Source organism: Lissotriton vulgaris, chromosome 9 (genome assembly GCF_964263255.1).
Source record: "Lissotriton vulgaris chromosome 9, aLisVul1.2, whole genome shotgun sequence".
NCBI lineage: Eukaryota > Metazoa > Chordata > Amphibia > Caudata > Salamandridae > Lissotriton > Lissotriton vulgaris.
In genome coordinates this window covers 141,673,865-141,697,881 of record NC_141697.1, presented here as the reverse complement: position 1 = coordinate 141,697,881, position 24,017 = coordinate 141,673,865, and the positions used below count along the sequence as shown (strand labels likewise).

At 41.1% G+C, this 24,017-nt stretch overlaps 1 protein-coding gene across 1 annotated transcript in view; it reads right to left on the bottom strand.

Annotated features, from left to right (window-relative positions):
- SPTBN5 (spectrin beta, non-erythrocytic 5) overlaps positions 1-13,825 on the bottom strand; it is a 2,284,272-nt gene extending 2,270,447 nt beyond the window's left edge. Inside the window, exon 1 of the mRNA XM_086937224.1 lies at positions 13,525-13,825. The gene's annotated coding sequence lies outside the window, so the exon portion shown is untranslated. The remainder of the gene's footprint in view (positions 1-13,524) is intronic.
- Between the last annotated feature and the right edge of the window lie 10,192 nt (positions 13,826-24,017).

Below are 24,017 nucleotides of genomic sequence, written 5' to 3'. Positions count from 1 at the left end.
GAAAGCGCTTAGAGGTAAATTACTTAGCAGTAAGCACGCTAATAATTAAATTCACTCTGTGGTTTAAACTGACATACAACCTTCTTCCATTTTTTTAACATTTACATGTTCGGTATGAAGTCTTTTATTATGGCACGTCATTTTCAAATTCGTGACAACTTTTCAAAATAAAAGGTTTTTGAGTGAGCATAGCCAGGGTGTTTTCTGGCAACCCTACCTTTTATGTTGTGCACTTTTTCTGAAGCAGCAGTTCAAAAACACTGTCAATTTCATCACAAAACTGGCGACAAATAATTGTAGATTATTTTTAGTTTTAACTAGAAAGTTTCTCTCCCACTCAATTGAAACGAGCATTTTAAACTATTCTACAGTAAAGTGATGTACGACTACAAAGGAAAACAAACACTAGAGTCCCTGTAAATAGAGGATGGACAGGTATCTGCAATAGTCGTGGCAGCTGGAAAAACAGGACAAGGTCAGAGTTAGGAGGAGAAAAATATACACGAAATCATGAAATGCAAATGAGCAGTAAGGAATGAATCCCGTAAAAAACATAAATTAGTGAGCACTGAAACAAAAAAATGCCATGTCAACAATGAAGGAATTCGGATGAGAGCCAGTACTGTATATCTTGTGCAGCCCTCATTAGGGCAGGTCGAAGGGTCAGCATGGTGGGGGGGCAGAGGAGGGGGAGGCTGAGATTCACACAAGTCCTCCAAGAGTAAAAGACCCCAAAGGCCTTCCTTGGTCTCCATTATGGGTCTGGCTGACGCTGAGTCTGGGGTTTTGGAGCATAGTTAAACGGAATCATAAACTTCAGATAGCTGCTACTCTTTTCACGTTTTGAATCAGGTGGATAGCCAGTCTGAATAAAAGTATTTTTGGAGTTTCCAACTTGTTTTAATTACTCCTCACCACATCTACACTCCATAAGGCCACTCACCCCCACTGCACCATATGGCGAGGAACAAAAGATCTCTGCTAAAGAGCCCCCAGCTATGAGTGCCCGTTGTTTATTGCCCATATGATGAAGCATGACATCTAGCTGGCTGGGTGTGTGAGGGCCCTAGTACCGACAGGAGGAATTCCCCTCCTAAACTTTCCAGAGCAGCACATACTTGGTGATGCTTGACATATCTCTCTCCTTCGTCTAACCACTAGATGAACTGCATACCCTTTTTTCCTATGATGCAGGATGCTCTCACGTGGGGCACAACCTCATTTTGGGGATAAATCAAAAGTATTGAATGCCAGCCTGACGACATCGAGCTAACTTCCAAAATGAATATAAACACTTTGCTCAAAAAATGTCAAGGGCAGTGGGAAAGAGCAGTTCAAGAAAATTGTAAAGAAAAAAATGGACTTGAGTAACGGAGAGAGAGGGAAGCGTGGTGTAAGGGCATATGTAGGAGTAGAGTATACCTAAGGGTGGAGGTACCAGGGTATGCTCAGGGGCAGAAGTATTATGCTACTATGTTACTTAAGCATTATACTTTACGAACTTCTGGATCTACTAGGTATAGACAGCGATGGAGTTCTAGACTATGGTCTAAGGTTGAGGTACTTTCTACATATAGGGAAGCAAAGAGGTACTATGATACTGATATAGGTACTAGTGTATAATTAGTGCTAGAAATACTAAAGTATAAGCAGGAGTAAACGTGCTAGGTTTTGGTAGCTGTCCTAGAGTATGCAAAGATGCAGAAGTTACTAAGGTACTGAAGTATTATACTATAGGACGTGTTAGATCTGGGTATGAACAGAGGTAGAAGTCTAGAGTGTGATCTGGGATAGTAGTACTACATATAGGTCGGGCAGGAGGTACTATGGGATTGGTAGAGGTACTAGGGTAGAAGTAGTGGTAGAGCTTCTTTTTTTTTTTTTTTAATATTTTTTATTTGCATCAAATGAACACAAAGAGAAAAGCCATGATAAACAAAATCAATCTACACAGATTTCAGTAGAATCAAAGGATAAACATTAAACATTTCATAAGTCATAAGCAGTAAAGAGTTCATACAGGAAAAGAAAAAAAAGAAATAAAAGAGAAAATTGGTAAGTAAAGTATACTATTGTTAAGACATAAATAATCCCCAGATTCTGTCGATTTTTCATTTAGCCCGAAGGCCCTTTGAAATAGCAAGGGTAATCTCCATATTATATGTTTCCTTAACTAGGCTCCACCATTCCATTACAGTTGGTGGATTTTTCTGAATCCAAGCTCTAGCAATAATAAGTCTTGCACAAGTAACTAAAATATTCAACAGATCACTAAATGTACTAAAACCCACACATATACCAATCAACACATCAATTGGTCAAAGAGAAATAGGTTGAGTAAGTCTATCAGAAACCACCTTGAGTATTCTATTCCAATATTCACTAAAATGAGGGCAAGATAAAAACATGTGAACAATATCAGTACCACTTAGATCACATTTAGGGCATTTCGTACGTTCACTATAGTTATTATTCCTTGCCCATTTAAGAATTCTCTCGGGGGTATGATATAATTGACATATAGTTTTAAACATTTGCAGTTTAAGCCTAGAAGAATTAACTGATGTATTTAAACTCTTATGAGATAAAGTAATTAGATCAGATGGTACATTTGAAGCTAATATTCTATTCCATTTCTCAGTTAATTTTATGATGTCGTTAGTGTTAAAGTCAGAAAATATCTTATATCCTATGCTAATCATGGCTTTGTCTGATTCTCTATAGATACAGTCCCATAAATCAGAATCTATTACCATAGTGAGTTCTAATTTCTTCACTAAATAATCTTTAATCTGATAATATTTAAACCTAGCCAGTTCTGGTAAATTATAATATTGCTTTATTTTTTCAAACGCTATAAATCCTTGATGATCATACAAATCTCCCAAGAGTTTAATACCAGATTCTAAGTATAATCGGCATGTTGAATCCTGAAAAATTAAAGGAAAGCCTGGATTACCCCACAAAGGTGTTTTATAATGTAAATGAGAAACGTTACATTTAACCATGATGGAACGCCAGATATTAACGGTATCTCGTACCGTCTTAAATTTAACCCTTTTGAAATAGTTAGGGTAATTTAATCTGTAAATAAACATATTAGCATCTTGTCCGAGTAAAAATGTATGAAAATACAAACACTTATCAAAAACTGTTAAGCTACGAAAACGAATCAAAAAAGCCGACCATTGCGTTGCAGTCTCTTTTAATAATATTTCATAATTTAGTGCTACAATTGAGTCAATATCCGAAGAGATTTTGACACCAAGATACGTTGCGACACTGCAAATTCCTGGAGTGGGAACAGACAGATGGTAATTCGTAACAATTTGAGTTTTAGTGGTGTTAAGTTTATAGCCAGAGACTGAGCCATATATACCTGCTTCAATTATGATACCTTTCAAGGCTTGAGGCACATCCGATGAGAACACTGCTACGTCATCCGCATATACAGTAATGTCAAGCTTATTTAAGCCATTGAATAAAGGGTTAATTAGGGCCTGGCGTTGAAGTGCAATTAAAAAAGGTTCCATACCTAAAGCAAAAAGCAGGGGTGATAAAGGACACCCCTGTCTTGTCCCCCTCTTAATTGGGAACATAGGAGAGCATTTTCCCATATAAGATACTTTGCCCGTAGGATTATCATAAAGTGACTGAATCCATCTAAAAAATTGGCCGTTAATGCCAAATGCTTGTAAAGCTACCCATAAAAAGCCCCACCCCACTCGATCAAATGCTTTTTCTGCATCTAGTAGAATCATACCGAGTGGGGCGGACTGAGTCCGTGCAGCATCAAAAGCAGAGATGGCCATATTAATATGTGCTGTAGTGTCGCGTTTTGGAATAAATCCATGTTGCTGAAAAGATACAAGCTGAGACATAACTGGCGTGAGCCTAGTAGCCAATATTTTGGCGAAGATTTTAGCATCGCTGTTGATAAGCGAGATTGGTCTGTATGATCCTCTCTCTTGAGGTACTTTACCCTTTTTTAAAAAGAAGATAATTTGAGTTAGATTCCAAGATTTAGGTGCTTGTTGCCTATTACCTATAGCACGGATCACATCAGTTAATAAAGGTGTCAGGTCCTCGGCACAGCATTTATATAATTCCAAAGGAATAGAATCCTCCCCTACTGCTTTCCCTGTTGCTAGGGAATCAATAGCGTCCCTAATTTCTATTGCTGTAATGTCTTCCTCTAGTTGTGCAGATTGTTCCGGTTCTAAGACTTTTACCATATTAAGCTCTACATAATTTTTAATACTGTCCTCCGAGGTTGTAGTTTCTAGTGTATATAGAGCTTGATAAAAGGAAGCAAATTGTAGTAATATTGATTTAGAGTCGCAAAACAGTTGATTATTATCTCCTTTAATGTCTTTAACCGCGTTCTGTGATCGATCTTCAGCAACTTTATAGGCCAAAAGTTTACCAATTTTATCGCCGTTTTCATATTGATCAAGTTGATATTTTTTTAATTTGTTAATGCTCTTAGCCCTGAGAAGATCCTTTAATGCCACTTTAAGTTCAATTAGTTTAAAGTTGAGTATATCTAAATTCGATGCCCCATCAGACAGAGCTTCTGACAGCTGAAGTTCAATGTCACGAATTTCTCCAAGCCTTTTCTCATTTAGATTTCTATGTTCTTTATTTTGTCGCCAGATATATTGTTGTGTGAATCTGCGTATGCTAGCTTTACAAGCATCCCAAACTATCAAGGGTTGACTAGATTGTATATTTATATCAATGAATTCTTTTATGTGTTCTTAAGTTGATTCACAAACCCATAATCAGTGAGCAGATATCTTGGAAATGAGAAAAGACGAGGAGAAAACTCCTCAGCTGTGACCTCAAAAGTTAAAGAAATTGGGTTGTGATCGGAGGTTACCCTTGGATATATAGCCATTGAGCAGTTACTGAGGATAAAGTCTGAAACCCAAATCATATCTATACGTTAGCATAGCTTATGGTAGAGCTTCTACAACATCGTCAGGAGTGAAGATACTCGGTTTGGGTAGGTTCTGAGCTGGGATGGTGCAGTGAGCTAAAAAACGGTGATGGATCAAGCCCTGATCTGTTGACTGGGTACGAGTATTCTGCTTAATTCAGATGCTCTGTCCATCACCACCCCCTTTTTCTGAATCGGTTTGGGTAGTGGCACTAGACTACAGGTGGGGGTAGGATGGAGGAGAGAGAGATAAAGGGTCAGAAAACTACTTGGGTATATTAGGAGAGATGAAGAGAGGAGGAGAGAAAAGCGCGGAGGGTGATGTATGCTCCTCCCACGCTCCAAGACCAGGGCACCTCTGCATCTTGTTACTAATAAATACAGGCACTCTAATGGCAGAGAGGCGGGCCACCTTAATGCAAAAAAAAAAAGGGATGGAAAACAATGGTGACTGCGAGGGTGGAGCTCCCCGTAAAAGGGAATCTTTTGGATACTGTTAAAAGGACTGCAGGAAACTACCTTTTAACGTGAATGGCATTCACCAGCAAGGATTCAATATCCTGGGACCACATTGAGGAGAAACAGGTTCGTGGAGAAAGCTTCCCCAGGACAGGTTGGTCCCTTAGCTGCGGTGAAAAGCAACATTAATTCTCATACATTGACAACGTGGTGTTGGCCATAAAACTGAATAATGGGCTGTTCAATGGTTAAAACAACAATGTAAACTAATTTGCTGTAAGATTTTAAATGCCCCTGGCTAGCTTTACGTCAGCTGCAACAATAAGCAGTGTTTCATTACACCTTCTTGATCTGGATATGGATGGCCCAGTAGAGATGGTCACTTAGATTCTCCTGGACTTCTTTCAGGATCAAGAGGTCTGCTTGATCTTAATATGTGTTACCTGCAAATGTTCCCCAGCACTACATTCCAGGTGGCGTGGAGGTAGAAAGTCTAGATATGCATCTGTCTGATACCTCGGAGGGTGTGGTGCCCCGCATGCCGCTGCCTCTGAACCAACTTTTGGGTGCAGCAAACAACGCACTGATGTAGATATGATACAGATACAAAGATAGCAGTGGGGTATTGTGTGATTACAGACACTGCATGTATGTGGTTTGAGGTAGGCAAATGATTGGTCTGTACAATATTATATCATGATACTTCTGTCTGAAAGCCTGGAGGGAAGAGGGTGGTCTTCAGCGCTTTCCTGAACTTGAAATATTCAAACTGAGAGACATTGAGTTAGTAAAGATAGCAGCATCTCAGAGAATAATTTCTGTATTTAGTGAAGCTTGAGTTTTCAGTGAATATAGTTGTATACATCATCTCAGCAGTTCTGCAGGCAGTGTTTCTACCCCAAGATAAGTGGAAACGGGGAACAGATGACACAACAACTTATCCTATGCCCAGTAAACCAGTTACTTTTCATTTAGGCATTTTATCGCCCTTTGCAGTCACTTCCGGTGTCCAGTTCCCCCTCAGAGATAAGGTTAGTGTTTCAGACTTGTTTTTCTAGCTGAAACTCCTAGGTTTCTGATATGCTGTCCTTGACTAAATGCCCTAATTGTACTTGAGGACTTTGTACTACTAGACCACTCAACAGAACAAGCCATTGCAATGCAATAGGGCACGAATTTACAAGAGTTTGACCTATTGGCATTGTAAATGCCAACAGCTTAAACCTATTGCATTGCAAATATTTTTTTTGTTGTCAAGCCCCCATACCGCACTTTCACTTTCTTTAAAAAAGCGGAGTCTAATAAAAGGCGCGCATCCGCTATTAAAGTGAAACTGCGGCAAGGGGGCTTTTACAATAAAAAAAGCATCTGTGTTCCAAATGCTTTTTTTTGTCATCTCTCTTCTGCCAGGAGCGTGTTCCAGTGTAATATTCACTTTCTTTTTCTGCCCATTACAGCATACAGCATACAGCATGGGGCAATGGGTCAGCCCACTGCTGTCATTTGCTCTCACATGTGCATACCTGCAAAAAATTCATTTGTTTCAATGCCAGTCTTTTAACTTTCCATTTCTCCTTTTATTTGTCCCTTTTTATTTCTCTCCTTCTCATTTTACTTTACTTTTTTTCTGTAGAGCGTCTGGTAACTCGTCAGACAGTGTTACCGGGCTCGCTTGCCACTTTAGTCGTAGTGGGTTGTATTACAGGTGGCTAATGCTTCAAAAATTGGATGGCCATCTTGAAATGTATTTTACACCATATATAATTTATTTTACTCTTGAAAGACGGCTGCTATGTTTGAAAGCATTATGTCAGCCATCTTGGAGCTGTAAAACCATGATCTCCTTTGCACAATACTATTTCAAGAGGGCTGCCTAGTGTGATGTTTTCTGGGTGGCCATTACGTATTTATGTTGTGGATAGTGTATCACTGCGTTAATGCTTCAAGGTGGCGATACATTGCTTTTAATATGGTATTCACGATAGTATATTAAAACAACAATACTTTATCTACAAAATACTTTTGCAAGATGTATGCTCACTGCTATATTTAATTTGTTTCTATTGCAGGCATATGCATGCCACGTCTAGACAGAGGAATGTTTTTTTTCTACATTTACTTTATATTGCATCTGCTTGTTGAGTTTGTGTGTGTGTTTTATTGTTGATGGGTAAGTAGATGACTGCAGGAATGAGTCAGTGGGTGGATGAATGCACGCATGAATGCTAAGAATAATTGACAGAGTTCATGTATGAATATGACTCATTGAGAGTTTAAACTCACTAGTTATTGTAAAGAATGTTTCAGTGAAAAGCCAGCCCTAATTGCATTGCCGAAGCTTGATTTTTTTATTTGGGGAAGAATATTGAGTTTTCAAAAGTTATTGAACTATTTAGACCAGACCTTGATATGAAGAGCTTTAATCAGAAAATATTTTTAGTATGTACAAGATTCCAGTCTGTATTAATATTAAACTCGTACTCTTGGTAAAGGAAAGTCTTTCCTCTGTATTATAGGTCGAGCATTTGAGACCTCTTGTACATACATTAGTATATACTTATATGTGTATGTACTTTGTGGACTCTGGAGATCAGCCCTAGGACTTGTCTGCTTCCGCTTAGGGACTTTTTTTCTGTTCAACTGCCACTATTTAACTGTCTTGTCCAGTGGCGGTCATTAAAATACCAGAATTGCTTTCTGCTTAGGGACTTAATTTTTGCAATTTTTCTGGCAACTGCCTCTATTTAACCGTCTTGATAGAAAACGACCAGCAGAGGTCAGTAAAATTCCAGAATCACTTTAGTATTCTCTAGATTCCAGTTCATAGAAATTGTCTTCCAGGAGCACCTGTAGACAATAATTTTTTTTTCAAATCTTGTATTTTCAGTGATATGACCACGAAGTCCCTGATTTTATATTAAAAACAGAGCTTTGGACTATACTATTTCACACTGAATGGCAATATTTCTCTACATGTGTTCCCAAACCTGGCGTGTCATGCAGTTTGGTGCGTACTTTCCCGCCATGTTAAAGAACAGGTGATGTTTCAGCACCCAGGCTAATGTGCTGCACAGATGAATACATATAAGGTCCCAAAGGCGTTACCGATTGCATTGGAAATACTTATTATTTGCTGGTATGGAGATGCCTTTGGTAGCATTAGGATAGTACGAGCATAAGTTGCTCTTAAGAAGTGATATCTATTTATCATACCGCAGAATCCGTGTGGTAAATAGGTCTATAATTGTGGGTAAACCTACGAAAGCTGGAAAAGACACAAAGGCTCGCAGTGAGAATGTCAGCTCTGGTGTGGAAGAGGAATGTAGGATAGAGCGTGACGTGTTAGTTTTATTATTTAGAGTGACAAGTGAATGCAGAGGACACCAGAAGTTACTTCGTAGCCCAATAAATTGCTCTTCAGTTTCCATGACCCTGCTGCTACAAGCATTGGAATAAATACATTAATGCTGAAAGGCATCAGGGCCCCACCCAACGAAACAAGAGTCAGCTGTGCCAGCTGTGGCAGGGGATTCGGAAATGTAATCAGTTGACTTGATGATCTCAGCAAGTAGTTTATATAAAATTATCCAGAACCTAGTCTAATGCAACAGACAGTTAGGATGGTGTTTGTGTTCTAGATAAAAAATAGCCTGAAATGTCAACATAAAGAACCAGTAGAGAAATATAAACGAATCTCAAAAACTTTTTTTTCTAGTGGTTATAACAACCCTCTCCATCTTATCAATATCTGCTCCTTAACAGATCTTTCATTTATTACACACTAGCTTACCCGTCGCGCGTTGCTGCGATCTCAGAAGAAAGGACATTTAAGGAAACTTGTTATGATAACAATTAATTTACATTATGTCATTTTTATTGAAACATATTCATTTTAATATGGAAAACATTTTAAATTGTTGTTTTAATTCTGTTTATTTATTTATTCGAGTGCTTGTGGATACACTGTATTTTTTGTTTTTTTCTATCTGGTGCGTACACGAATAAATCAGAAGGTTTTCTGACGCGTGAGCTGGCCACATACAGTTGTCCATGTGAGAAGCACAGATTCTCCAAATCTACTCCACACACTTGCAGCGATTGTCCTTGTGCTTTGTTGATGGTCATTGCGAAAGCGAGTCGCACCGGAAACTGTAAACGTTCAGTATTGGAAAGATTATGAGGGCCCTGGGGGGGCGGTGGGCCGATATTTAACAAATGTTTCTCTTTTATTTTTGCCAGTAACGTTCGTGGGAGTGTACTCAACAACTTCCCAAAGTTTCATGCCGATCGGATGAATGGTGTAGTAAAGGACAAACAGACATACTTTCGTTTTTACATATATAGTTTTTACTGTTCTGTCTCCTTACTGTTGGCTTTTGTCCATCAACTGACCCACATGTTTCCCCTACAAAGTCCTCCCATGCGGCAGACATTTGCTTTCTAATGTTCTAAGTTGTGCAGCTGCCCAACCCTCTTAATTCACTTGTCAAGCACACCTTTGCCCTATCCTATCCGACCACTTTCTATCCATTAGATCTGATCTCTGATCGAGTGTAAATTTCTCACCAAAGTTACTCTTCTGAAAATTCCTACCTGTCCTCTTCTGCTACCACCAATCAATGTCCTACCCCTTCCAATCTCCCACCACCAGATCAGTGTTCCTCCCACATATCCCACACCCCTACAGTTTCCAAAATCCAATTGTCACTCATTCACATGTTCGGCTCGTAAGACCTCATTGATAAATACCATGATGATGACTACATACCAGTAATAATTAAGGTGTCAATTTAAAATCATTTAATCATGGCAAGGGGCAAGAGGCAGACCAGACCAAGGGACCTGGGTAAGCAGTGGACTGGGGCAGTACTTCTGTAACTAATGCATCCCCTTCTAGTTGAGCTCCTATGGGGTTAGAGAAGAGTACATATAATAAATGCAGCAGTTGACCACATTCTCTAAAGATGCCTTCTGCCTCCTGAAGGTCCCCGTAGGAAAAGTAGAAACCCAACTGGACAATGACAGATCACTCGATGGGGAATCAGCAGAGCCCCACTCAAGTCTAGTTTGCACAGCACTGGATGCAACAAGATGGTAAGTGTCATATGTAAATTGAATTTTCTGGCTGGCTGCCGGGTCTCTTTACCACTCATCATTCTTTCAGTCACTCTTATGATCGTAGATCCTACATATGCTTTCCTGGAGGGCCGGATTAGGTGGCATGCTTGATACGCAGCTCTAACAATGCAAGTCACAATAGACCAAGCTGGCATTCATCACTATCACCTCCCTACTATTGACGTTCATTGACAAACTTCGGATACACATGTTTTTTCCATGGTCAGAGTTTTACTATGGTGTCGACAAGACGATCAACCACTGTTTTGCCGTATTTGAACCATATCATTATCCAGCTCCAATGCTTGAGCACAGTGCAGATTTTCCAGAGTACCTCAAATTCGACCTGTACCACTTTCTGCCATTGACTGCTAGGGCTCCTTTGCCAAGCTATATGAAGCCCAGATGCTCTAAACCTTGTACTGTTAAGATTCTACAGCCCCATCCCGAATCATATCTGGGTAGATACCTGCAGCACCATTGTGCCTGTGCTAAGAGACAATTCTGGAGAAGACAGCTTCAGAATCATTCTCTCAGAAGGCTGAATATGCACATGAAAATGGTTCTCATCTCAGGGACAAGAAGCGCCAGAAACATTCCTTTTACTTTGTTTGTAATATTATTATTCCCAATATGTGAAAAATGTGCACTTCATGACAGATTTCACTGTGCTTTAAAAATAGCTGCCACGTTGATTTGTTACAATGATACCTTTTCCAAACTATATTTTAATTACTTATCTTTACATTTATTTGCTTATAAGAGGGATATAGACTTGCTGAGAATACAATAAAAATACATTTTTAAGTTGTTGTATTATTTGCCTATATTAAACTTACGTTGTAAAGTATTTTGAAGCCAATGCTCATTTATGTAGGAAGATGGACGTGACAGAAGTAAAAGGAAAGAAATCACATGTACAAACACCAGCTCATTCTAATGGCCTCACTACACATAAAAAATATTATCTATTTATTATAAATATGAGATCTGTTTCAAATTACTTCCTGTTCGACTAAATCCACCCAATGCATTTAAATGGACAATTAAAAAGTGCCATGTCTACCAAAATGTTTACATGCATAAATAGTGGAAGTGCTAGGATTCAGAAAATGAATGGTCTGAAGAAACTAATGTGGACCAGGGATGCTGGACTTAGGTAGAGATTTCTCCTAGTTATTTGAAGCCCTTTAAAAATATTGTGTGCCATAAATGATTTAAGACACACATTTGCCCACATAGATTTACCCAAAAATCTTATTTGCTATGTTCATGGACCCCATCTAAGCTCATTAACTTAAATCTTCTCTAATGGAAAAGCTCTAAATTCAACATGCCACATTGCAGCAGCCTTGTGGTTAGGAATGCCTCAGTGTCGTCACAATCTAAAATATTAGCATTCTAGGTGTTTATTAGAACTCTGTGGTGAATCTACAGTAGAACATTAGGGACTAAAGTGACAGGGTACTGCTTCTGTATGAAGTGTGTGTTTAAATCAGGCATTCGTCTTACATATATGAGGAAGATATGTTTGAATTTTGAAAATTACTGAATGTACAGAAAATATGTCCTCATTTTAGCACTCATCAGATTTCTCATGACAAAATGAAGAGAGAAAAATGTTTTCTTTGGAAGAAGGATTATCAAATCCAAGCAGAATATCAGCATTTTTCAAATAGCAAATTCACCTTACAATTAATATAATATCATCAATAAATTAATTCATATTGTGGCTTACATCTGTTATCACCAGTGGCAAAGCTTTATCCTAACAACATTTTTTCTTGTATCTAGAAAGTAAAATTTAAAAAAACACTATCTACCAAACAATTTTGTGAATTTCAGCTATAATTTTAAGGGTCTGATTTAAAATAACAAAAATGCTTCTTATTTCTAGAATAAAAAAAAAACACAATCTACCAAACAATTTTGTGAATTTCACCCATAATTTTAAGGGTTTAATTTAAAATAGCAATATTAGCAATATTATCCGAGGGGTCAACGCACTCCCGGTGGTTATTAACTGAACCTTTGAACCTTGGGGGTGGGGGAGGGATGCGAGTAAGGACCTTTACTTGTCTTGAGTCCTTGACTCTAATAACTACCCGGGTGTCTCTTCCGCCTTCAATGATATTGCCTCAGTAACAAAGAGAGGAAACAGGGCTATACTAACAATTCTTTCATCCCATTTCTCGATGCTGGTTACCCTCTTGGCATTCTAACAATCACCCTGATTTGGCAGGGTGATTTTTTATGTGAATGTAATCTTGAAAAATACATATTATTGTGTATTCTGCCTTTATGTCTTGAGGGAACTGTGAAACAGGATGGCGGTCCCATCTGGATGTGTTGCCCCAGAACCTTTGCCTCATTACTTTAGAAACTACACAAATCATACAATGAGCAAGTATCCTGAGTATTCTGCATAAGGGAAAACTTTACGCAGGCAACCATCCAAGTATATTTTGGAAATATTATGAAAAAATATATATATATTTAGTTAGGAAAACATTTGCAGTTTTTCGAAACCACTTTCTGAGCTAAATCATTGAGGAGGTGAAAATTCAACACTGAAGCAGAGTTAAGAGTGCCTCCAATCTTACCTATACCCCAGTGTCTTGAAAAAGGTCCACAACAAAATGTACCATTTTTGAAAAATAGTGGTAACTATTTAGTGTGTGCTTTCTTGGATGGTGTTGGGTGATTACAGGAAGACAAGAAAGGACACGGTAAGGAAGAACATCAGCCTTCTGCTTCATTCAAATGTTGCAGGTGGTTCTCTGAAACCAGAAGCCCAGTTAGCTTGCCAGCTAGAGTTTATAGTGATTCCTGTAATATGACTATTAATAAAAGTAAGCAGGTCTCTGATGTTTCTCTGATGTTCTTAGAGGGTTTCAGTAGAACAAGTCCCAACTCAGTCTATTGGCTAAGCAGGCTGTTTGTTTAATTATTCTCAGGTGAAACCCAAATATATTAGTGGCCAAGAGAAAAAAATGTGGACTTACCAAATGTCCTGCTTTAAAAGCGTTTCAAGTTCAAACCCCAAGAAGCTCGGCTCAGCATGGACGCGTGGGAATGGACTGAAGGCGCTGGGCGTCAGGCTCTCTCTGCCCTTCTGCAATTTTTAGTTCCTCTTTTACAATCTGAGCGACCTTTGAGTCTTATAATAGCGAGAAGGCATTTACAACTCCCCGGCAAACCCTTTACCTGGTGACAAGGAGCGACCTGCTAAAGTCAGGGGATAAAGGTTGCAAGGGCTGAAACCACTCACTGCTCTCATTACTGTTTAAAGTAAAGACATGAGTCGGGTCCACAGGGCAGCATCTGCAGTGTCCAGGTGTGAATGGCAGAGGTTGGAATGCTGGTGACATGGGTGTGTCCTGATAAATCACAGTAATCAACTCACCAGACATCAGAAGATGTACAAGTTACTGCAGCCTTACTTATGACCAGATATTACAGAAACTATCCTGTTTTACCTGTAAAAGCAGAAAAAAACATGGTAGGGAACAAATCACTCAGATAACACCTGTTCAGCAGTGAAACGAGCATACCGCGCCCTGCAGAAATGTGTAAATCAGCCACATGTAGGGTAAAGTGGAGGCAGGAAAATGGGCAAGTTTGGTAAGCGTGGTGGTCATTATCTGCCATAAAATCGTTTAAGTCAGTGAGTTCTATCATTAATAAGCTTGGGAAACGCAAACAGCGTTCTGCTCTGTCTTTCATTTAGTGCTAATTTCTTCCTGTGGTTGCAGGTTGTAGGTGCTGGTACTCATATTTTGAAATCTGGAGTTATTTATCATCAATTCACTTTTTCCAACCCAGACCAAAAGACAGTCAAGTGAGAAAGAAGGAGGAAGGCAAAATGCCAAAGGGATTTAGCAGGGAATGAAAAGGAATTCACAAGAGTGAGATTAAAAAACTGAAGCTTAGGGAGATGGAAGAAAGAGGGATGTGGTGGAATGAAGACCAGCAGCCTTGGTGTTCAGTAACCCGGCCTTCAGCAGCAGAATCCTAGGGATCTCCACATCTAAGGAGGTACTCCCCTTCCCCAGTGATCCTAAAATCACTGCACCTGGCCTCTCATGAAGGTCAAACCTCTCCTGTCCCACATCACAAGAAACAACAAACATCGACAGCCAATCCATGATCAGGCTATTTAACACAAGCAATGGATGTTTCATACTGAACACTCAACTAAACTGAACAAACACATCCTACATAAGATGTCATTCAAACCTCCCAGCACACATCACACTACCCTGGGCAGAGACTACCATGCTATTATCCACAGTCTTTTCACAACATGCTCACCCACTGCATTACAACCCACCAACACCCACACTCCCATCACAAACTCCGTCTATACCTTTGGTTTCAGTGCTTTGACTCAAATCAACCAAATATATAACATCCACTCTAGAACTCACATCGCCACACTACTAGCCACCCTTCACTAGAACACATATCTACTAAATCCCGCAGTACCACCACACAAAACATGCATTCCAATATTTCCATCACACTACACTACTCCATCATACTACATCACCACAAGTGAACAAACATGGCACATCAAACCACCATCCCGACTAGAAGACACCTGACCAAATCCATTCATCTAATCATCCATCCATCCATTCATTCACCACATCACACAACACTTCCCAGTCTAGCCCCCAACCAGTCTGTACCACCTCATTGCACATGAGCATGCTACAGCACTTCAGTTCATCAAACACACCACTCAGATCAACCTACATAATACATCCCCCACAAAACAGGGAAGACACTATCACAATAACCACCATTCTCCAACTAATCACACATACACACCTGTACCCAAAACACATCTGCTTTCACTTCCAATCCAACGCTCACTGATAAACACTCCACACCTCATGCTTACACTCCAAGTGACAAGTAGGTGACAGGACCAACTATGGAGCTCTTCACATCTACAGTTTTACCAGTTGATGTGCAAATTACTCATCCTTGGTGTTCTTCTCTTTCCCACTCTCTCCTTTCTTTTTAGAACATGTACGCTTTTTAACACTTAGGGTTAGATGTACGAAACTTTTTTGTGTTCGCAAATGGCCAGATTCACAGAATTAGCCCGTTTGTGAACGTCTAAATGCCTTTTCAGATGTACTAAGCCCAAATTACAATTCAGTAACCTGTTACTGAATCGCAATTTGGATTTGCGAATCGGTATTTGGAAGGGGCGTATTTAGGGCGTCCCTTCCAAATTGCAATTTGCATTGGTATGCGTGAATGTTTTACGACCAAAATGCGATCTCAAAACATTTGCACTTTACCACCAACTCAAAGCAAATGGGAAGGTGTTTCCAAGAGACCCCTTCCCCTTTAGGAATGGTAGAAAATTATTTTTTAAGTGCAGACAGTGGTCTAAGGGACAACTGTCTACTCTTTCAAAATGAAACTTAAACTTTACATTTTTTCCTTTTTAAAGGCAGTCCGTTTTCCTTTAAGGAAAATGGATGGCGTTTAAAAAATAAATTTGCTTAATTGAAAAGCAATCACAGACATGGTAGTCTGCTGACCTCTGATAACACTACCGTAGATTGGGGGTCGAAGGGGAACGTTTAAAGACCAGTAGGTATAGGTTCCCTAAATTAACTGTGTATACCAAAAGACACACCTACAGTCTAGCTCATGTGTTCAAAAGCTTCACAAAACGTGAGGCCCTTCCACTCTCAAACCAACTCACGTGTAGTTTTTCATTAAGGGGGAGACATCCCTTAAGGATTAGAACCCTCACTCACCCGAAGGTGACATGCTTCATCATATGGGTCCTCCTTACCAGTGGGGAAAACCAAGTTGCCACTGGGAGCTACTACTTCGTAGTTAAGGAAGGAGCTCAGAGATGTTTTATTTATAAGGATGGGTGCTATTCCCATATGTGAGAATGAGTGTAGTGAGGTATGCAGCGCTGTGTGAACAAATAGTAAAGTGAGTTAAAACTGTCTACATAGAATCACTGACATTCATTTTATTGATGTGTTCCACCTGACAGGATTAAAAAGAAACAGCACAGTGGTTTGGATGTATAACCACTGTCACATTGTGGTCGACATGTTTCAGCCTATTGATCAGACCTCTGTATCAGTGGCTTTCTTCAGGACCAGATATAATAGTGATATTGCTGCTGCAAAAAGTGAATTAAAGATAATAAAGATATATACAACACCAGTATTCCTGCTTATCCTTTTTTTCAGGTTATACCCAAGGTATCTATAGCAAAGGACAAAAAAAGGATGGGGAAAGGTAGAGAGAAAGAAAGAGAGAAAGGGCACAGACAATGAATCACATGGTAATTTGGGCTTTGTGCATTGTCACAATATCAAAAGTCTATTAGTGCTTCTTTTTAGTCACAACTATAAAGGACTTACACTCAGCTGTAGGATAGCCCTGCCTCACCTCAACCTGACAGGCTGCTCAGGAAGGAGGCCCCGCTCTACGGGAGGAAAAGAAAGTGTGGCTGGTGTTATAATTTTATACACCACCTCAACCATTTCCTTATTTCTTTGTAAACAAAAGGCCCAGAAGTACATAAAGGTCAAGCAGATCAAAGGACCCACCAACCAACTACCCCAAAAAACTTATTGTCATGTCCCCAGCATCGAAGTGTTAAGCGGGGACAAGAACTCAAACAAACACTCCATGAGGAGAATGATTCTGATTAGACCATGACAAGAGGCTACTGCCACCCGCTAACTGGGCTGTTATCGGTGTCAATAACAAAGGTCAAAAACACACACAAACACACCGCTTACCTGTCCGTCGGTACCTCGTCTCGTGAGAGAGCTCGCCCCGGGAGGTACCGAACAAGACAGTGGCCTCACATGTATACTCGTGCGGCATGATTGACCGCCGCTGTGCAAAACGCGGGTCCTGACGCCCGTAGTAGCCCAGTGATTGCCTGCATAATCTATCGGGCATGCGTCCAAGATGGTAACACTACTTTCTGCGCATGCGTGCTTGACTGGAATCTTTACATAAGCGTTTTAGTTACCGAAATGTCTCGTACACATTCCTACTTAGAACACCCTCATCTCCCAAACCAATAATTGCCCTTACAATTGGTAGGAGACGGTGTTCAGTTTGCTAAAGTCCGTGGACGATAGCAACTCCATACACGCATGCGCCGTATATAGTTATCATACGAATGCGTGTGGAACGGTGCGCTGCTTCTCATACTGTCTGAGCTGTATGCCATTATGTATCTTACGGACAGTTTAACCAGTATACCGCCAGTGGTATCTAACTAATGGCCTTTCTCTAGGAGACATAATCTAGAACTTAATGACCGACATCAGAATCTCTACTATAATGCGATACCCCAAGTTTAAATACATCACCCTCTGTCACCAATGATGTCTAGGGAAAGTATGGAAGATGTTAGTCATATGTACTGAACTGTTTGATCTATTTAACCATATATGTTGTAGGTGATAATCTATGGTCAGGTAACTTGGAAATGTGTCTAAAGCGATACCCAGGGGATATCATTGTTTAGGCCTATTCTGTCTGATTTAAGTCTGTAGACCCAACGTTGTTCCTTCCGGAATAAAAACTTAGATGGATCTGTCAAGTGTGGTGGGATCCATGGCTGTTCTAAAACCACCCAGCGTAAATCTGTATCTAGGTGAACTTTATCCAGAAAGTGATTTGTCAACTTAGTGGAGCGCTTACCACATCTAATGGTACTCTTATGTTCTTGTATACAAGTTTTTATCTTTCTTTTAGTCATCCCCACATAGCGGAGCTTGCAAGGACACCATATTAAATAGATGAGTCGCTCACTATTGCAATTGGTATGTTTATTGAGTTTCCACAGTCGTGTGGTTCCAATATCAATTTCTACTGTTTTTTCTGTCTGAGAATAGACAGTACAAGTGCCACAGGGGAAATGTCCCACCACAGGAGGAAGGTTCCATAGCGTAGTTTGTGGCCTGAGGTGTCTAGTCATCTGTGGTCGTGTATGGACTAATTTGTCCTTTAGGTTGGCACTTCGTTTAAATGCGAACAAGGGACGGGGAAGTACAGTCTCCGCTGAATTCAAAATCTGCCAATGTGAGTTAATGCTTTTCTTTACTGAATTAGAAAACCTGGAAAAGGTATTCACAAATGTAAGTCTTTGGTTTGTGTCTTTTTTGTTGTTTGTCTTTTCCAACAAAGCTTCTCTATTATTGTTGGCTGCTCTTTTTTTCGATTTGCGTTTTAGATGGCTGGGATATTTTTTCACAGTAAGGTCTTGTGACAAAGCTTTTGCATGTTCCTCATATTGTTCCAACTCCGTGCAGTTTCGTCTTATACGGATAAACTGACCGAACGGTAAGTTTTCACGAAGAGCTCGTGGATGATAACTCTGAAATGATAAAAGAGAGTTGCATCATGAAGTGGGCTTCCTATACAATTCTGTTATTAGCCCGCCATTTCTCGGTGTTATCCTCAAATCCAAAAAAGGGAGACTGGTTTTAGAGAATTCCAAAGTAAAACTCAGAAAGTCGTTTTGGTTGTTCAGCCATTCGTGAAACATCCTTATTGCCTTTTCATCACCTCTCCAGATAACAAAAATGTCATCGATGTACCGTTTCCAGGTACGTAGATGATTCAGAAATGGATTGCCAGATGTCAATACCGTCCCCAGTTCAAACTTATGGACATATAAGTTCAGCAGGCTGGGGGCACACACACTCCCCATACAAGTCCCTGACACTTGGAGATACATCTGATCCTCAAATGTGAAAAAAATTTCTTTGAGCACCATCCGTGCGCAAAACATGACAAAGTCAATGGGCGTTATACTCTCCCAAGTTGATGCTTCCAACATTCCTTTTATTGTGGTTAATGTTTCTTCTTGTGGAATACACGTGTAAAGGGATTCCACGTCAAAGGAAACCAACCAATCTTGTTCTGTGTCAAAAGACATATCTTGGATGTACGTTAGTAGGTGGTTCGTGTCCTGAATGAAGGTGGGCATCTGTGATACCAATGGGCGTAGGAAGATATCCACGAAACTTGACAGGGGTTCTAGTAAAGAACCGACCCCCGAAACGATCGGTCTGCCCGGTGGAGGCCTAGTTTCTTTATGTATTTTTGCTAATACATAAATGTACGGAACTATGGGTGTTGTAGCTACCAAGTACAGTGCTTTATTGTCCGTGATCCACTTGTTTTCTTTTGCCTCGTCCACTTTCTTGATGATCTAATTCTTAAGATGTGTCGAAGGGTCTAATTGCAACGGCTTGTATGACCTCTGATCGCTCAGTTGTCTGAGGCATTCGTCTCTATAGGTCTCTAGGTTCATCAGTACGACTGCTCCCCCTTTATCCGCAGATTTTATCACTACTTCAGGATTGTTTGCTAGGTCTTGTAGTGCTGTCTTTTCCAGTCTAGTAAGGTTCTGGAACTGGCTGGTATTCATAGTCATGATTGTATCAAAGTCATGAAGCACTGCTTCCTCAAAAGCAATGATACGTGCTGGGACCAAATGCACCAGTGGGTTAAATGTGGATGGAGGACGTAACCCTGTATTCGAGATTCGTGTCTCTCCGGTATCTTTCTACTTGAAAAATGCATTTAGACAAATCTTCCTAAAAAATGCTGCCAGTTCTTGGCGCGTCTGAAAAGCATCTCCCTTAAACGTAGGGACATAACCGAGCCCTTTTTCCAGGACTTGAAGCTCCAGCTGAGTAGGAACATAAGAGCTACGGTTCACAATCATTTGTTTCCGCTGCTCGCTGTTGGTTGTACTGGAGGTTGTGCCATGCTGCGAGTCATTTTTGTTGCCACCGGTGTATTCCAGCTCACCCCTGTTTTTGACGTTCTTCTTCTTCCCCTTTGGTGTGTGGAGCCAAACCCTAAAAAAGGTTGCTGTTGCATCATATTATTGTATGGGGGATACGGAAAAAATTGTGGTTGTGGATGTCCAGGCCAAAAGCCAAAGGGTGCGGGCGGCCACCATTGGTTAGGCCCTTGTCCATAAAAAGTACCTCTTCTTGGGCCTCTTCCTCTTCCACGTCGGTTCATTGGTCTGCCAGTTTGGCCTCCAAAATTCGAATAATCTGCGTCACTGGAGTCATCTTCACTTGATGACGTTGAGTAGTTAGACCCGTATCTGCCACCTTTCCGATTGACTTGTGGTGGAACATACTGGTCACTTGTGTACGGGTACACTTTATCCATGGCAAATTTGTCCAAATCTTTTTTGAATTTGGCAATCTTAGTCGCTAGAATTGAGTCCTTAAATTCTTTGTTGTTTTTGTTTGTGTCATCAGTTTGTTTTTTGTATGCTTCATCAGCTTGTTTTTTATCAGCTTGTTTTTTATACACTGAACTCACTATTACAGATTAAATGCTCGCTTATAGTGTTTGTAACTCTATCAAGATCAAATCCGCAGCTCTCTTTGCTGTTGTGATGATTAAGATTAACCAGTCTCTGAGCTCCTTCCTTAACTACGATGTAGTAGCTCCCAGTGGCGACTAGGTTTTCCCCACTGGTAAGGAGGACCCATATGATGAAGCATGTCACATTCGGGTGAGTGAGGGTTCTAATCCTTAAGGGATGTCTCCCTCTTAATGAAAAACTACACGTGAGTTGGTTTGAGAGAGGAAGGGCCTCACGTGTTGTGAAGCTTTTGAACACATGAGCTAGACTGTAGGTGTGTCTTTTGGTATACACAGTCTGCTGACCTCATCAGACCACCATCTCTCTGATGGCAGTGAATCTATTTGCGACCCACAATGAATCGCTATTTTAGGAATAGTGGCTAAATGAACCCTTGTATATAGTAGTGATAGAGATTACAAAATAGCGATTCGCAAAAAATCGCTATTTGGAAATTGTTATTACTATTCTTTGTTCATCTACCCCTTAGTATCCAATGTTAAATCTTGGGTCACTAAGCAATGATAACTGAACTGTTCCATATGAAGAAAAGATCAATCAGAAATGTTACAGTCATGGACAAAAAGACCTGAATTATAACATTTCTTTAGCATGTGCAGGTGGAAGGTGTCAATATTTCCTATTTGCACTTCTCATGTTCTATATTCTTCGTCTCTGGGTGGTCTCTATACTATAAATCCTCCTTTTAGGTCTCGCATAGGCAGCGGATTAGCTGCCTCTACGAGGCATGAAGCAATCAGTATGTTAGTTGAAACTCTGCCCATTGCTGGCTCATTTCTCACCGCTTGCTATTGGTTAACCTTTGCATCTTTTTTGTTAGCGGGCTTGATCCGATACGTAACTTCCATTAGTACCGGAAGCAGCATAGCCTAACTACAGTCTTCTTACGCTTACAGCATAATTGTTATTTTTAAAATAGTGCTCATACTTATTTGCATACAATAACGAGCACGGCGTGCGCTGTTAATCTTACATATCCAAGCTAATCCTGCTTGTTTCATTAAGCAACCGCTTCGGGGCTCATGCATCTGCATGGCGTAAAGCTGATAACTTATTTGCATACAATAAGCAGCAGGGCGTGCGCTTTTAATCATACATATTCAAGCGAATCCTGCTTGTTTCATTAAGCAACCGCTTCGGCGGCTCATGCGTCTGCATGGCATAAAGTCAATAAATATGCGCTTTTCTATCAGCTCCTGTTGTGTTCTACTGGTTCTTCTAAATGCGAGTATGATACTGTTGTACCTCAAGCGCACCATGCGTGGGCGCTGGCAACACTCAACAGAGCCATTCACTGCCTTGCATGCAAGTGATGTTCCAGGATTTCCGTTCCTCTCTATTGTTTCTTTCCTTGCACTCTCCAGCTGCCAGCGAAACCAATAGCAATCCACCAAAAGCTAAGTTTCTGGTCCAATCACATAAGCGCTTGGATAGACCCAAACAGTGCTGAGAGTAGGGGCAAAGCACATGCCCGACGTCCAGTGGGTATGTACCGTTTATGTGACGCAGGTGTTGTCGCTAGGTCATTTCCTGTGTTGGGAAATAACTATCTCAGTTATGCTGCAGACCCTCTCTGCACCAGGCTACTTAGACCAAGCTGCGCAGATCCCCGGGATATCTGTACCACAATGTCGGGACAATCCATCACGGATCTGATCACAGCTGCCCAACACAGCCACCCCCTTTCAATGCAAAAAATAACAACTTTACAGTGGGTACCGCAAGCGCACCCTTTACCCTTAGATCTGCTTTTCCTCTACTGTTCTCATTCCTACTTCTCTCATGCATCCATGCTCTTACCCTCTTATTGACCTTTCCTCTGTTGCCCTCATACCTGCCTCTCCTTCGTTTCCCAATGTCTCCCTTTTGTCGTGCTCCCATATCTGCTTCTCTTTTGATGTGCCACCATACCTCGCTTTTGCTTCCCCCCTCTGTGGCCCTATATATGCCCCTGCTGTTTCGATCATATCTGTCTCTGCTCTCTCTCATTTCTTGCGTCCCTCTGGTGGTCCGATATCTGCTTCTCTTCAGCTCCATATTTGCGTCATCCTAGGTACACGGGCTTACTTCTGCATTGTCGCCCCTGCCTCAGCCCTCGACTCTTGGTGTCTACCCTTCTCACCACCTATGGTGCATACAGGTTCTCCCCACGTGCCATTCAGTGTATTATCCTGGGGAACTGACCTTTATGAAACCTTTTTAACATTCATATCCCTCTTTCATTGTATAAAGGTACATAATTGGCATTGGTGTTCTGCAATGTATGTCGGTAGCATAAACATCCAGTGCTGTTGGTTTTCTATGATTCAGGACAATGTTCTGGAGTATCCATTGCAGACTGCACCTAATTAGGTTTCTAGATGTGTTTATATGGTTGGCTGAGAGGCAGAGTTGATATACTGGCACTGACCTTCACAACGGATCATTGGACGGACGCTTTCCTTCCTGCATCTTTGCTTAGAATACCGCAGCAGCTCGCCGGTCCCGCATCGCGGTTGGAGTGAGTGGGTGCTACCAGTTCCTCAGGACTTATCGGAGCAAGGCCACCGAAGGGGAGTAACAGGGCAGCAGCAGGGCTGCGAGCTGTGGCACAGGGACTCCATATCCCAGGAGTCCCTGCTTGACTGACCCGCAACACCTGGCCCGCTCTCCCTGCTTACCGCACCCCCTCCATGGAAAGATAAAAACCACAGCAACCGGCATGAAGACGGGATAATCACTGGCACTGACCTTCACAACGGATCATTGGACGGACGCTTCCCTTCCTGCATCTTTGCTTAGAATACCGCAGCAGCTCGCCGGACCCGCAGCGCGGGTCCCGCATCGCGGTTGGAGTGAGTGGGTGCTACCAGTTCCTCAGGACTTATCGGAGCAAGGCCACCGAAGGGGAGTAACAGGGCAGCAGCAGGGCTGCGAGCTGTGGCGCAGGGACTCCATATCCCAGGAGTCCCTGCTTGACTGACCCGCAACACCTGGGCCGCTCTTCCTGCTTGCCACAACCCTAGACAATTTGCCACCAGTATTTAGCAGGACTATTGTAACGCTGCGCGAGAGCGCGCGGGA